Below are 17,048 nucleotides of genomic sequence, written 5' to 3'. Positions count from 1 at the left end.
TTGTGTAAACGAGTCACTCTCAAGCTATCTGAAGGTGATGTTAGTGCTGCTGCTTGAGATGTCCGCTCCTCTGAAGCAAAGAGTAACTATTCTTTGTCTGAAGTTATCGCTAAATATTACACCGAAACGTGGAACTGGAATGCACTTGAATCTAAACACCCACCAATTCATAGAGAGGCTGAGGCAAATTATTCTCCTGTCCCTGTTCTTGACGACGTAATTGTTGATCTCCATTAAACACCCTATGAAATTATAAATAAACCTCTTTACAGTTTCCCTAGAAGTTCATACACCAATATATAGTGAAGCCAGGTATCAACGGGGTAATGCGACTCATTCCGCGTTCTAATGATTTTAGTAGGTACTATTTTCTGATTGTATGTAAATATTTATAGTTTCTTTAATTCCTATTTTTAAAAAAAGTGTTTTAATATCAATAAAAATTATTTAATTGAGTCTTCAAATTTAATTTGAGGGCAGTTAAAAATAGAACTATTGTGGTGAACAACGTAATTTCTACTGATAACTAAGTAGAGATATCACACCTATTTACGATAAATAAAAGTGTTTACAATAATTAGTAGGCCTCTTATATCCTTTGTCAGAAAGAAGTGAGGCAACGGTTGCTATATACCTATCAAATCAGTCCACTTATACTTGTTATTCGATAATTTTAGATAAATGACGTATGTATTTTATAAAAAAAATATTCTATACTTATCTACTATTATGTTAATAAATAATAACTAACTGACATACCAGCGCAGAATAAATTGACAGGGCGTTATTTGCCATTCAGAATATATCTATAGATTCAAATCACGAATGTATACGACCGTGATTCAGATTAACAGTTGGACCTCTGGTGGCAGCACATTGTTATTACTATTGGTGGGTTAAGACGGACATTTTGTTTAGTTACAGTGGTCTAAAGTAATCAATATTGTAGTTTTTAGTTTTTACGGCGTAAAAGTATAAATACACTTGCAAACATTTTATTACAATCAATGTAATTACTAATTACACCTGTTTAAATCATCACATTTTATGACGGTACCTTATTCTTCAAGAATTTTAAATGTAATCAGTGCAGCTTGGCAACCAACAATAACATAACTCTAAACCGGCATATTCACATTCGATTAGGTATACCAATACCTTTTTTATTCATTGGGTATACCACAAATAATAAGTAAACTTTCAATCGTCAAGAATGCCTATAGTGTTCAAATTGTGGTCAGTATACTTGCGAACGTAGTGTTGTACGAGTGCGCTACAAATTGAATGATAAATTGTGATCTTTATTGGTAATAAGAAAATTAAGTTAATATGCGGGTTCAGGTCAATTCAAAACAGCCTCGAGTTCTTACGCAAAGGGCCTTTCAGGTAGGATAGGATTGATGGGTTATATTTTCAAATCTCAAAAACGGCAGGATAAATTCAATTCACTTTAAAATTAGTAGAATAAGGTGAACTTTTTATTTAATAAATAACTTATTAATCAAGATATCACCAACACTGGGCGTACAAGAGCCGCATTTTGCAGTAGGACTGACCACACAATTTCCGTCGCTTTTCAGCGAACTGCAGTTCCATTTCCATCCGCATATGAAATACTGTACCACACGTACACGGACGTTCACGGTAGTCGAAACGCGCATCTGCAGTCAACTCTCTGCATAAGCCCCTAAGGATGTATACACTGTAAATAGGTTATTCAATATGTAAAAAACCTTTGGAGCAAAGTATTATATGCGCCTGGAACGCGAAGAGGGTTGAAAATTACTGTTATAGTGTTATTCCTTCCCCCTTCCGTATTTATGCAAGGTAGCTGGTAGGGAATGTAACAGATGCACATTAACGTAGAATTATGGCCAACTGTAGACGCAAAAGATGTAGACTAGCTTGAGTTGTATATTTATATAGACGTAGATACTACGTTATTAGGTACCTATATGGTAACTCGTTTTAGATAGGTAGTTCAACAACTTTCACCCTTGCTCTTCAACAACAAGTAATAAATAGTTAACATTTGTTGTCAAGAACTTGTGTGATAATTTGCTGAAAAGGATTTATTAGGTACCTCTTGGAACAGAAATTTTAGTTCTAAAGAGATTTTTGAGCAAAAATAACCAGCCCAAATGGCAACCAAAACCAAACATTTCTTACGACAAATTGTTACGGAAGGATTTTTTGCAAAGTGTTATAACATCTACCGTTGAATAAGTAATCATTTCCTACTTATTCAATGCATCTACAAAGCGGACCAAAGTTCCACTCTGCACTTCTGAGTTTTATACTTAATTTGTAAGCATTGTTAATTAATTCAATGTAAATATGTCTAAATAGGTACACTTTCAATTTGACAACTGTGTATTCTTTATCGATATTTATGAATTACATCGAATAGAAGAGGGGACTAATTGCTTCATGGCTTTAGAAGCTTGTCACTAGATGTCGCTACTCTAATTTTAATCTTTTAGTTCACAGTATCCACCAGGGTCCGCCAAAATACCATACAAATTTGTACTGTTTCTATTCTGAGTAAGCCTTAATCTGTAAACTGAACTACTACTAACATTAAAGAAACAGTAAATAATTCAAACAATTTTATTGATATTGTATAATAACAGAAATAATTGAATTAATTAATGTAGAGGTAACACCATCTCGGTTTCAAGGTTTGCAACACGTTTTGAAAATGATTGAGCAAGGATTGTCGGACTTAACGTCGCTGAAACATAAAATAAATATCAATTAATAGTTCTTAAGTTAAGTTTGGGAATGAAATAAGAACATTTCTATTGCAATTAAAACTTACGTTGGCAATTATTATTACGTACCTAGGTATTCATAACAGTTACGGTGAAAAGATTAAAATAATGCTACAATTTCTCAAATCAATAATTAAAGAGTCATTACTACTTTCTTAAAATACAATTTCATGTCAGATTCGATATTCGTTAGCTACCGTTAATTATATACATACAAACAAATTCAAAAAGAGCATACCATTGTTCAGATCCTGCAGGGCACTCTTTAAGCCATAATTCACAGGTGCAATTTTCTTTCGTCTTTTGTCCGCTGCAGTCAGCCATTGACAAGCCAACAAACGCCAATACCAAAAGAGTACAAATAATGAGACCTTTCATGTTGAACACCTTTCTGTCTGTCCACCGTAATTCATTGCTATATATACCTATACTGCAGGAAATTGGGTATAATCTGATTACTTATCATGTCACATATTCGATTAGTTGCACTTAAAATAAGCTATTTTCGTCTAAAAACAATTCGAAAACAATTTTGGGTCCAATGGTTAATTCTTTCAAAAAATGCCTTGCTCCATAAGTCATCACTCATCACGAAGAAAGTTAAAGGTAATGCTGTTGCGCAGATAGTCACAAAAAACGTGTAGTGGAGAGAAATTTTGCAACACTTCACTGTTTCGCAAAGATTACAGGCATCTATGCAAAACATAGTGCTGCCGTCTTTTTTCTTTACTAGCACCACAGGTGAGGTCCAAGAGCTGCTGGATGGTTCAATTATTCCTTCTCTAGTCATGTCGCCGATGATTTTATGGGCTTCGTCGTGTTTGGCCCATGGTAACCTTCTGGGATGTTGCTCGATAGGTTGGGCATCTCCCGTAGGTATTTATTTTATGTGATATTGTTTTGGTCGACAAGTCTTTTCTGAAGTAAACACGTCTTGGTAGCGGCAAATTAACCTTCTAGCCTGGCCCTTTTCGCTTGCTGGCAGATTCTTGCATAAGTCTTGATTGAAGCCTTTCAAAGTGTCATCAATCTTGACTGTATTTACACAACGCGCGATTGTAGCTACTGGGGCACACGTTCCAATCTCAGTGCCCTTCTTAAACATGGTCGGGAATGAGTTGACGATGCTCACCCCTTCCCGTCGACCCGTTTTAATTTTCCTGTGGTTGCTGCGCTTTTGGGGAATTTCTTCTAATGTGTCCATTTTTACCACAGGCCCCAGCATCGCAGTCCTCGGTCGTTTTGTTTGTTGCTGTTCCAACCTCTAATTGCTCCAATATTTTCTCTATTTCTTCCATAGTTGCGTACTTATCTTCTGTAGCTATAGTGAGCACGCGAGCATTACCAGGAGGGTCTATGTTCTGATGTCACGCAAGTTTCAAAGCTTGTTGCATTTTCACGTCGCGAACACCATTGATGAACGTCCGCACCGCCAGCTGCTCTATATAACTTTCTGGAGCCGTATGATACCCAATATTGTCATCACGGCTATATCGGCTTCGAGTTTCGTCTGATTTTTGGGTTCTGTTTTTTAATTGGGCGTATTATTAGGTACACCAGCCTTAAATGTTTATCCCCATAAGAGCTTCCAACCGTGATACAATTTGTTCAAAATCATTCTTCTGGTGTTCCGGAATCGTACGTGTCTCAAGTAAATGGGGTAGAACTGTGATACGTGCTCATGCAGTCTATGCTTGGTCACCCTGTACAATATATGGTAGAAAGGTAGCCTTGTAAAGTAAGATTCGAATTAATTAAGTCGAACGAAGGAACTAAGCATCTTAGGTATTTATTCCGCTTGGTCAGGGCAAATGTAGAGTAATATAATAAAGATATTTGTAATTTTTTTCGCATACATTGGCTTTTTTGGTAGTTTCTTAGTTTTTGAGAAAGAATTAAACTACTCATTTTATAATTTTTCTAAATTTGCACTTTTCTCAGAAAGTAGGTAAGCTCCATAACGAAAAATGTTAAATATAAAAAAAATGTGCCTTGATCAGCTGTACAAAAAAGTCTCATCCATTTTTTGGGTCAGAGGTAAATATACTCCGAAAATCAGCAGTTTTATTAAAATTTGACATATTTGACCGCTCCTCCCAACCTTAAGCCACGGGATCTCGCTGGTAGACATGACTTTTGCTACTGCACTATGTATCAGGATTCAGGATACTTTACATAAACAATCGGCTATGTAGCGATAAGTAACTTTTTTCCGTAGCCAGCCCTTAAGGAAAATAGAATGGATCCCAGCACGGTGTATGCTTTTATAAACCCTTAAAAGCTTTTGTGAACGTTTAAGCATAGTTACAAGCCTGTAAGAGTCTCAAACGTGGGTTTCGCCCAAAAGGTCCCCATGAATTTTACAGAAGTCTTTAAGATATTCCCTTCTCTTAATGAACCTTTAGGCGATGTTGTGGGTTAAGTGCGCTCAAACGTAGCTGTCGAATTAAGACCCTCTTTTTGAATGCTTTAACGTCTGAGGCTTGTAGTATTTACGATCTGTTAAGCGGCCTTAAGAATCGCCGATAATCACAAAAATTTCCAAAACCGTCTCATACAACAGTTTTTTAATCCTTCAATAGATGTTAAAGCTCACCGAAAACTCTCAAAAGATTTAACAATATTTAAGAGCTTTAAAGCCTGGTACACACCTCCGATTTTTCGACGTGCGGGGCCAGTGCAGCACCGCGACGCGACGGCAGCCGCAAAACTTGATTCAGACGATGCGGTTAAATAACGAAGTCCGTATTCTGTTGATGTCTAGTGTGGACGTGTAGAGCAAGAAAAGTGGGATTGCGGCGTATACTTAATTTATTTAAATGTTGTATCAAGTAACGCAACTCCGGCACCGCAGCGGCCCGCCGCATGTCAAAAGATTGGATCTGTGCACCGAGCCTTAAGACACAGCCTTAAGAGTCCGTTTTCACGTATCTCCAAGAACTTTTAATAGGCTACACGAGTATAACCGAAGCCACCATTACGGTGGCTTCGGTATAACATACGGATCTAAAATTATTGAATAACAAGTATAAGTGGATTGATTTGATAGGTGTATATCAAACGTTACCTAACTCCTTGCTGAAAATTGATAAGGGCATTATAATTGTTGTAAACACTTTTATTTATTGATATCTTGACTTTGTTATCAACAGAAATTACGTTGTTCATAATAGCTACCTACCTTTTCTGTTTTTAACTGATTTACCTACATTAAATTTTATGACGTAGGTAATTGATTCATTTTTGAAAACTTTTTTTAAATGGAAATTAAGGAAACTATAAACATTTACATATAATCAGAAAATAGTACTAAAATCATTAGAACATTAGAAAATTGATAAGGGCATTATAATTGTTGTAAACACTTTTATTTATTGATATCTTGACTTTGTTATCAACAGAAATTACGTTGTTCATAATAGCTACCTACCTTTTCTGTTTTTAACTGATTTACCTACATTAAATTTTATGACGTAGGTAATTGATTCATTTTTGAAAACTTTTTTTAAATGGAAATTAAGGAAACTATAAACATTTACATATAATCAGAAAATAGTACTAAAATCATTAGAACATTAGAAAATTGATAAGGGCATTATAATTGTTGTAAACACTTTTATTTATTGATATCTTGACTTTGTTATCAACAGAAATTACGTTGTTCATAATAGCTACCTACCTTTTCTGTTTTTAACTGATTTACCTAAATTAAATTTTATGACGTAGGTAGGTAGCAGCGAAGGATTGAGCTTCTCCTCTTCTGGTACAGCTCTATTTAACAGAAGCTATTCTCGAAAATTCTATGAGTTATGGCGTGATCGTGGCGTCATCAAGATACCACACATTCAGGTCTGAGTTACAACACCGCCAGCACCATATCTAAGCATAGGGATATTAGATAATTGTAAATAAGTTCCATACATAACAGCCTTTTGAAAAAAAATTAATAAATAAACTGCACCAATATAGACAACGAGCGACAAAGTCACTTCCGGTTGACAAATACTGACCAAAATTTAATCAATTAGTCCCTTTGACCATTGTCTACTTATTGCTGCAAACAGAATTAGAAATTCAAAACCGTTAGTGAGATATCGTGTCCACAGGCCGACGGACAGAAAGTCCAAAATCAAAACTCGCTTTTTGTCGCTCGTTAATAATGTTCATAATAGCAATTTGCCCATACTTTGTTTCACTGGTGCTGAAAATGACGTTATAAATGTGATTATCTCTTCATTGCATTGGATAGAGAACATTGTGGATTTTTACACGTCTAAACACCATAAGGTGGCAAGTATATTATCTGTTCCGTAATCCGACCGAACTTGCTTCTAAAGCTAATAAATTAGTGTGCACTCGTGCGCCAATCTTAAGTGTTGCAAAATTTCTCTCCACTACACGTTTTTTGTAACTATATCTGCGCAACAGCACTACCTTCAACTTTCTTCCCGATGACTTATGGAGCAAGACATTTTTTGAAAGAATTAACCGTTGGACCCAAAATTGTTTTCGAATTGTTTATAGACGAAAATAACTTATCTCAAGTGCAACTAATCGAATGTGTGACATGATAAGTAATAAGATTATACCCGATTTCCTGCAGTACAGGTATACAGGGTGACAATTTGAAAACTTACCACCCCCCATATCTTAGTAAATAAACGAGATATTTAAAAAAATTAAAATTCGTTTCGGTAATTCGGAGGGGGAATCACAATGACATAGTTGGCGACGCACCCCCTCACACCCCCTGCGCCCCAGCAACCCCAACTTTTAAATCTTAAATAGTGACCCCCCATGTGTGATACGTCGTTGGAAAGCTCTGAAAAAATGCTTCCAACCATACCAAATAGCATTACATTTAGGTTAGTAATTGTCGTGCAAATCAAAAAATAAACATGGAAAATCGTATTTAACTTGAACTTCCAAAGCCGACTCGACAGCAACTCATTTTTGATCGCCAGTTATAATCTATTCTCAAACTCTTGTCGAACCTTTCCAATGTTGGTTTTGCAATATTTCGACATTCTTGAATTATTCTCTGTCTTAGTTCGTCTATGTTCGCCGGTTGCGTTTTAAATACGACAGATTTCAAATGTATCATATTAGTTTATTTTTTGATTTGCACGATAATTACTAACCTAAATGTAATGCTATTTGGTATGGCTGGAAAGCATTTTTTCAGAGCTTTCCAACGACGTATCACACATGGGGGGTCACTATTTAAGATTTAAAAGTTGGGGTGGCTGGGGCGCAGGGGGTTGGAGGGGGTGCGTCGCCAACTATGTCATTGTGATTCCCCCTCCGAATTACCGAAACGGATTTTGATTTTTTTAAATATCTCGTTTATTTACTAAGATATGGGGGGTGGTAAGTTTTCAAATTGTCACCCTGTATGTACAATATTATGTGTAATATTCGCTACTTTTGAGACGCTCTTAATATTAAAACAGAATCAACATATAATACCGCACACAAACAAAGTGATAAGTCTAAAGTTAAAAATATTTACATTATAAGATCAAGATGAAAATAGAAAAAGGAAGTAATTTTAGCGCTCCCTTACATAAAGATTTCTTAATGAAGACACATAAAAAATTGTTCTTTATTTCTTTAGTTGAAAAGGGTGACAAAGGAAATGAATTAAATTTATTTTAGATAAAACTAGTATGAATAAATGATAATAGGACAATGCATTTCATAGATGGCACTAAATTTGGATAAGTAATTAAGATAATATTAGAATTAAAGGTAAATTTGAAAAGACCCCGATAACACAAATTGCACTTCATAAAGAAACAATAAGAGAAATATCGTAATGACATCCTTTCTATTATTTCTGGAAGATGAATAGGGTTTATTACAAGGTAAAAGTAATTAGGTCCGAAAAATCAGGTTTAAGTACGTATGACCACAACTAATTAGAACTTTAACGCCTGTATAGTATCTTCATTCTTGAACGTTTGACAGAGTGGTATTTTAAAACGGGTTTTGAATTTGTGTATACTTTTTTTTTAATTTAAAAAAATTTTATTTCTGGTGGTAGTGTTGTGGTGGTGTTCAGAAAAGGTAAGTTTCCCGTTTTCTTAGAACCAGTTTTACCACTTTGACCACATATGGCTATATGTTGATTATTGGTGACTGAGTAAAATTACACTAACTGCTAATTTTTTGCGTTATCTTTGCTACAACTATGGTAGTGAATGAACTTAAAAGTTTCTTTTTGATTTTCTTACTGTTATTTATTTTATAGTTTGAAGAGATACATGGAAAAATTCTGGCATTTTTTAAAGAGATTGTTAATAATCAAAACAGTAAAGCTTTTAAAAATCTTGAAACGTTTTAGGAACAGGTCGATATTGATGATTTTTTCTTTTAAATGTTTGTAATTATTAAGTACCTATATACTTCCTTTTTAATTTTTGTATGGCATACCTAGTACTAAAGCAAAACCCTTAGCATTGGTAATTGCGCAACAAGGAAGATAGGACATCATTGGAAAGGCTTTCCTTCTCTGAATTTGGTGAAACTATAATTTTTTAGATTCGATATTTTCGAGATATTTTTAAAGTAAGTTGAGGACGCGCTGTTGTTTATATCATTGGAAGGATGTGGGGCCGATCACTATGTAATAGAAGCTAATGCGATCGTGCGTCAAAATTATGCAGTTGCAAGTGGTATAAAAAAGAGAAAACTTGTACCTGCAACGTCAAATGCGCTGGAAATGAAACAACTAAACCAAAAAATTACATATCCGAATTCACAGATGGGCGACCTTACCAACTATGCATCATTTAAGATTTTAAGGGTTGCACTGTCAGCGATGCGAGACAAAGACATTAGTGAGCAAGTTTTATTTTAGACACTGTTTCCTTCCATGATCAATTTGACGTGCCAAAGCGTTTTTTGAAAATTATTTTAATTTACATAAATAGCTGTGTATCGTTTCTAATGCACCACCGTATATTATTTAGCTTCGTAGAAATAACACCAAAATCTCCCCATAAAAATTGTTATAATAATAAATGGGTAGATTTTGGTGTTATTTCTCCGAAGCTTCTTAAGCACCCCATTGAGAGTCATGGATCTTCACAATTTTAGTATATTATTTAAATAATAGCCATATAATTTATAGCAAGATCAATTTTTTTCACGATATATATCAACATTTTTTGCTTTTATTCGTTATTTTACAGTTCTTATCTCTTTAATTTTACGGAAACTATTAAGAATCTATTTGTTTTACGTTCAAATATGATTATAATTTACTTGAGATTCTTTTAAGACAATACATACGTATTTCGTTATATGTCCTTTAAATGGACGACATCGAAGGTTAGAGGACTAGGAAACTTAACTTGCAGCTATGAACAAATAATAATTGTTTATATTCGTATTGCAATATTATTTGTACGTGCTAAAAGGTTTCCAAATGAAAAAAACCTTGATTGTGAATTGGTACAATAAAACTGGGTAAATAGGTTTAAGAAATGTCAGGTGACAGTTTTGCCGATAGACCGATACCAGCGTTTAGCAGCATCCGTCTACTTGTGAACATGAGTGCATGGACAATTTACATCACGGATGAGTGTCTTTTTACCTTTTTTTTGTTTTTTTTTTTAAATAAATTTTCATTCATGGTAACTTTAGCAAGTGTTCTCATATTTAATACGGAGATTACAATAAAATAAGTACTAAATTCCAGATTTTGAGTGATATGGATGCTATTAAAGTGACCTAAAATCTCTACTGCTTTGATATGGTCCATTCCATTTAAAAAGGTACATAGGATTGTACGTATGAATTCTTGCCTCATAAATACTATTAAAAAAATTATTCCCCTACAAATTGTATGGCTATTGTTTAACCAACATAAATATTTAAGTGCCACATTAAAATGCCAAAATCAAAGAAAATATCATCAGAAATGGACTTGTCCCTGAGGCTAAAAGCTCGGAGTTCGTTACAACGAAAAGGGGAAAGAGATAAATAATCTATGAAGGATACATGTACCTCTTTGCTAAGAACCTTAAACTCCAAAACTGCTCATCATGGCTGTGTCGAGCGAGAAGAGCAAAGGATCCATCGGCTCTTAGTTTAACATGCAATGCCAGCATCTGGGCCAACGATGACAAGGTAAGATTAGCTAAACCGAGCACTGATTTTGGAAGTGCAGATGGTTTCCGGGTGCGAATTGTCCGTGTGCGAAATGTCCGAGAGCGAATTATTCTGGTGCGAATTGTCCTACTATTTCTCTTAGAGAGTAGTAGAAGGTTGAAAGTACCTTTCTCTATAGCAGGAAACTTGCTTGTATTCCCCTCTGAAGATTAATGTGTTAAAGTTACCACAATCCAGGGCTACTCATCGCCAGCATTGCAGGTTTAAAAGCTCATTTTTCCGACGAATTTATATCTAACTATAGTAAATTAAGCTTCTGCTGCAATTAATTAAAATGTTCATTATCTTTTGCTATTTGGGCATTTATTTCTCCATTCTAAAATGTCAAAGGAAAACAAAAATCTCGAATTCAGATACAACTTAACGAAAGTCTTATTCTTACAGTGCCTTCAGGCCAACATAATGCTTTTTGCTGATATGCGCGCCAAATCACAAGATTTAATAGCATTTGCTCCCCAAGATATTCAAAGCTCTCTTAGGTGTCCCAATTCCTCATCGTCTCTCATTATGAGAACAAATTAAGCCATACCCCACATCATACACCATCATTTTGAATATGTGCGAATAGCACGAATTGTCCACTGTACGTACATTTTTGTTCCATTTGACGTAGGTACGTTCATGAAACAAATATGTACGTCTGATGTACGTGCAGTTGTGTACGACAACAAACTATAATTCTATAACGTACGAAGTGCTAATACGTACATAGTACGCCGGAAAATTCAGTCAACTGATAGTTGACGCACGCTACTTCCCAAATAACACAAGTACGTACTATGCACATAGTACATAGTACGTACAACCCTGAATTTATGGACGTACACTTCATGTACACTTACGTTTTACGTACGTACATTTTACGTACGTTCTTTTTGCACCACTCAGTTCGTACTTTGCCCTACGTACACTATGCACGGGAGCAAGACTAAGTACATTATACATACATAACAGATAAGCAAACAAAAGGTTTTGGTGATGTTTTCTCATTCGTTGTGGAATTTTAAGTTTTATAATGAATAAAATGGGGGTCCCTTACTTTAATATTTCCTCACCAGTAATGTGTAATTTTCCTGACTTTTATATGTACATAAGTACATTTCTTTAATTGCAATTATTGAACTAGAAAGTAATGATCCTAAATGTTGTTTACTATGAAAGGAATAGGTTTTTTCTAGTATGAATCTTGTTTTCATACAGGAAAAAAGTGCTCTACATCCTTGCTTTCTCTTATGAATAGAAAAATCCGTTGCGATACGTGAATATGCTAGCAATTAAACCTAGTTTACAATTCCCTAAAACAATTTAATTTTAAATGATGCACTTGTGCTTGCACTTAGACATTTGTGCAGAACGTTAATCGACAAGTACCCACAATTAGTATTTTAAACCAAGATAATCAAGTGGATTACGTGACGCTTTATTTCGCTAATAACCATTTTATGGAAAAGACAGTTAATACTGACGTTAAGTAAATAAATCAATAACGTTTACTACATCTGACACAGTCGCGAATTTAATTTGGTTCTTTATTGAACTTTTTATCTACATCTAAACATAACAGATCTATTTTTTCATTGAATTTAATCGGTGACTTTGTTTCAGGCTCTGCTGCGGGGTGCCATTAGTCAACAGTCCGCCGTTATATTGATATGCATGGCCATGGATCGTTATTTGTGTATGTTGCATCCTGCCAGATATCATAAACATTCCAGCAAAAAGGTAGGAATACGAAAAGATTCGACATGGTATTATTATTCCTCGAGTTCGTCTCGGAATTTTCTTATAATGGTATACGCAATCAATCGTAAATTCTGCGGCACATTAATTATGTGCAAACTGTGTAAGAAAATAATATTGGCAAAGTTTATTTGGCAGCTCCCTTTGTTTCCATTGTTTGCAGTTTTTCTGTAAAATTGGAAAGGATCACTCGTCTTACAATAGAGTTTCTCAATTCTTCGCTAATTAATTTCATCGGAACTAAATACAATAGAGGATGCAGATACACATTTAGTCATGTGTGAAGTCAAAAATAGAATAGTTAAACAACGCCGTGTGGTTTTCTGCATTTGCAAATCGCTAACATTGATCTTCTACATTTTCACGCTCTGATTACTTAATAACCGAGTCGAGACCAGTTTTTCATAACAAACGACGCTTATATAACATTAGTCCTAAAAAAATTTATAATACTTCGGTATTTCATTTAAAGTTGCCAGGCGTCATTTCTGAAATAATGAGCGCTAAGAATATTGCGTAAAAGCCATTACATGTTTAACATCTAAAGTGATTATCTGAAATTAGAGGTTAATGGGAGTTTAAAATTTAATGATGGTATTTCATTTTGTTGGTTCACCAAACGAAAGCGAGATGCCTTCGGTTTGAGAGGAATGAAATTGAAGTCGGAATAGAAGTTTAAATGTAGCCTGAAATTTTAACGATACCTACTAATTCATCTATTAAACTGATTGCTCTCTCAAGTTTTCACTAATCTCGGTCATTGTTGCATTGATGAAAAATGATACAAACTAATGACGATCATAACACTTTTTTTTAAATAATGTGCACAGTAAAATGAAATTAAACTGTCAAGGAAAGTAAAGGTACTAGCACAGATTTAATATTTAAATCTGTGGTACTAGGTTAAATATACAGTGGCTTGCTTTTTGCTACTCATAGAAAAGAATTTCAATAAGATAAACTGAAAGGAAGATGTGATTTTCATTGTTGGAGCTCGAGGTATTTTGAGAGTGTTCCAGAAAATATCGTCTGTAACCCTCTTAAGTCCAACTGTAAGAAAAGTTCTGTGTTCATATGGAAAACTAGGAAAAGTATTGTTTAGTCTTATCAAAAATGTAAAGCAATGTGTGGTAGCGCCTTGCTCTCATGCTTGCCATTAAAAAGACGCCTGCACCTGCAATACAAATTTGAGTTTGAACCGTGAAACCATATTATAATCCCAGCTAACACAGTGACTACCTACGCTTGAAATACCTATAGTAATTTTTATTAAAAATTAACAAGTACTTTGCGCGCACAAATCAATCATTACAACCTTTTTATGTTTTAACAAATTGTATTTCGGGTTGCAGACTTTTTTTTAAATTAATGAGTTCGTTACAATGGGGGTTTACAGTATAGTTGAATTCCGCAGTTCTAATTTAATAAGCGTGTACCTGAAACCATAAAACATTTTTTTGGACAGTAGAAGTTTATTTAAAAATAGAGGCTGATTAGCAAAAAAATAATGAACATGTGCGGTTTTAAAGGTTTATTCAACACGATATGATTGTGGCGGGCTCTGTGACGTAATAAGCCCGACCAATCAGCTCCTAGAACCATTCAGATGACATAACGACTTGGCAATATTTCAGGAGAATGGCATTTATAACTTGCTTCATCTGTCACAGGCACTTGTCACTTTCGTGCTAGATCACAGCCGTCTATAATTACAAGCCGTGCTGAGAATTATGGCAACACTGCATGGTAGGCCGATTTCCTAATTCAACTTGACAGATTTGGGGTGTATTTTATATGTGTTTTGGGTGTAATATTCCAAATTACCTGTTTTAAAAGAGCGAGATTGCGACAATTTGTGTTACTCCGTACGGAATGAACAGAAGTTATTATTCAGGTAAGTTGCTAAACGAAATATATCGATTTGTTGTCATAACCTCTAAAGCAGACTACTCCTTACTGGACCCTTTACAAGCACTTTTATTTGTTAAAAGTACCTGTACAAGCTCAAATATGACGTACACACTGCGTGGTACGTAAGTACGGTAAGTGTTTATCGTGAAAAAACACAACTAGGTAGTTTGTATTTCAGGTATTCTAGCACGGACATGTCAAATCGATTTTCTGAAGGAACCTTTCAACTTATTCCCAAGAGTTCATGGTACGGGAATTTTAAGTCTACAGGGCTCCCCTCTTTAAAAGCTTCGTACCTACACCCACTGGAGTAGCGGCTGGCTTAAAGTCTGCCATTTCGAATCACACCTGGTCGTTGATAAAATCTTGCTGATGCGCAGCGATTTACTGTCGTTTTACCGAAATTAAGTGCTCAAGCGTGTGCTTCACCTCGACCTGTTTCGACAGAAGTTCACCAATTTTGGAGATCTCGATGGAAAACACATTATGATGCAGTTACCAATTTACAGCATTCCGAATTTTAAAGTCAAATAAAAATGTTATTATCCATTTTTGTAAATAAATAATATGTATTATTATGCACAATTGTAAGCTGATGCCTAAGTATCTTTCTTCTATATTAAAACCGCCAAGGCGAAACACAGGAGAGAGGAAAATGCCATTTTTAAAGAGCAACAAGACGCCATTAAAACTAAATCGGCCCACCGATTGACTTTCGAACAACGTTGCCAAACTTCTCAGCATGGCTTGTAATTATAGACGGCTGTGGCTAGATGCAGTTAAACATCCCTCTCAAAACGTCAAATGTGACAAACGTCAGACCCTCGTGCAAGGTTGCCAGCTCACTTCTACGTGATTGGTTGTAGGTTTGTGACGTATTTAGTCTGAAGCGATTCAAATTCGGCCTAAAAACACAGCTTTTAAATAATTTATTTTGGGTTTATTTTACTCGCAAATAAATTTTTAATGTACTTTGTGGATCAGAAATAAAAAATGAAGGCGGGATGACCCCATTGAAACATTTCCATGTGATAGAAAACTATTAGAGGTTCCCAAAAATTGAACGCCTCTATAAAATCCTTATTTCCCAACTTATTTCCACTAATAAAATTTACACTTTGTTAGGTACCGAACCTCTTAAGTACCAATGATTAATTAAATACACGTGTTGTTTAATTCATCTATAGTGCTGTTGATCTTCTGACTAGAGTGATTTGCGACACGGATCTTTTCTGAATAATAATAATAATAATTGCTTCAAGTGTAAAGGGCTACGTTTTTTCAAATTAAAGTAATTGCCTTTTTTCTGATTTGGAGGAAAATTTTTATCGTGCAAAGTTATTTTGATCATAAGATTGCGTTGGTTATGACCTTTATTCACATATTATATAAAAAATTAACAACACAAAACTGAACAAGTTAAAAAGTAATCGTAAACGATTTACATAAAGCGCATTTCCACTTGCATTCATTTCCCATTTATAAGATGCAACTTCTGATAAAATCGTAAAAATCCGGCCACAGATATGAAAGATAGCGTTGCACATGGGCAATCCATTTTTGATGTGTTACTTCAATTTCAGTTTATGAGAAGAATTTCATTTCAATGCTTTTCTAAATAAGAAAGTTGGAATTGCGCATGCGCAAACCTAAATTTTAAAACTAATGTTAGATTTTCCTTTGTTCCAAGCGCCTAAGTATCAAATTTCACTTAAATGGTGCCATAGATAAAAAAGTTGGCACTGCGCATGCGCAAAAGAAAATTTTGAGACTGGCGCTCGATGATCCTTTATTCCAAGTGCCTATGTATCACATTTCATTTAAATTCTTCCATAAATAAAAAAGTTGGCACTGCGCATGCGCAAAACCAAATTTTGAAATTGGCGTTTGATTTTCCTTTATTACAAGTGCCTATGTATCAAATTTCATTCAAATACTTTTATAAGTAAAAAAGTTTGCAATTCGGTTTATAAATGGTCGAGATGCGAAAAGGGCACTGTGAATTCGATTCAACTTTTGGCATTGCGTATTATATGGCTAAAGCTATGCCCATATTGAATTTCATGCAATTCAGTTCATAACTAACGGAGATGTAAAAGCGATCGAACATTTCTAAACAAAGTTATCGTTCACACGGACAGATAGATGGACAGACAGACAAAGGAACAGACGGACAGACCAACAGGCAGACGACAGATAGCAATGGAAAATTATAAACGATCTCTAGGATCGTTAATAAACGGCAAAAGTGTAAAATTATGGAACATGTAAAAAACGGTTTTTTGTTTTTTTTACAATAATTTTTTTTGTAAGCGGTACAGAAAAAATTCCTTCCTTGGTACAAGACTCGACACCATAACGAACCAAATAGCGAAAAAGTAGAACAATAGCTCTTAAGATAAAGAACTAGTAGCGTCGCAAAACGAGCGGACGGACGGACGGACA

General features: G+C 34.9%; 1 long non-coding RNA gene across 1 annotated transcript; it reads right to left on the bottom strand.

Moving 5' to 3' along the window:
- Positions 1-2,594: 2,594 nt before the first annotated feature.
- On the bottom strand, positions 2,595-3,761 carry LOC116178549. The gene is made up of 2 exons (XR_004146861.1): positions 3,013-3,761; positions 2,595-2,734 (listed from the first exon to the last, which is right to left on the bottom strand). It is a non-coding gene; the product is annotated as an uncharacterized LOC116178549 (long non-coding RNA).
- Between the last annotated feature and the right edge of the window lie 13,287 nt (positions 3,762-17,048).

This window comes from Photinus pyralis, unplaced genomic scaffold (assembly GCF_008802855.1).
Source record: "Photinus pyralis isolate 1611_PpyrPB1 unplaced genomic scaffold, Ppyr1.3 Ppyr1.4_LG8, whole genome shotgun sequence".
Taxonomy (NCBI): domain Eukaryota; kingdom Metazoa; phylum Arthropoda; class Insecta; order Coleoptera; family Lampyridae; genus Photinus; species Photinus pyralis.
This window is presented reverse-complemented; position numbering and strand designations above follow the sequence as displayed.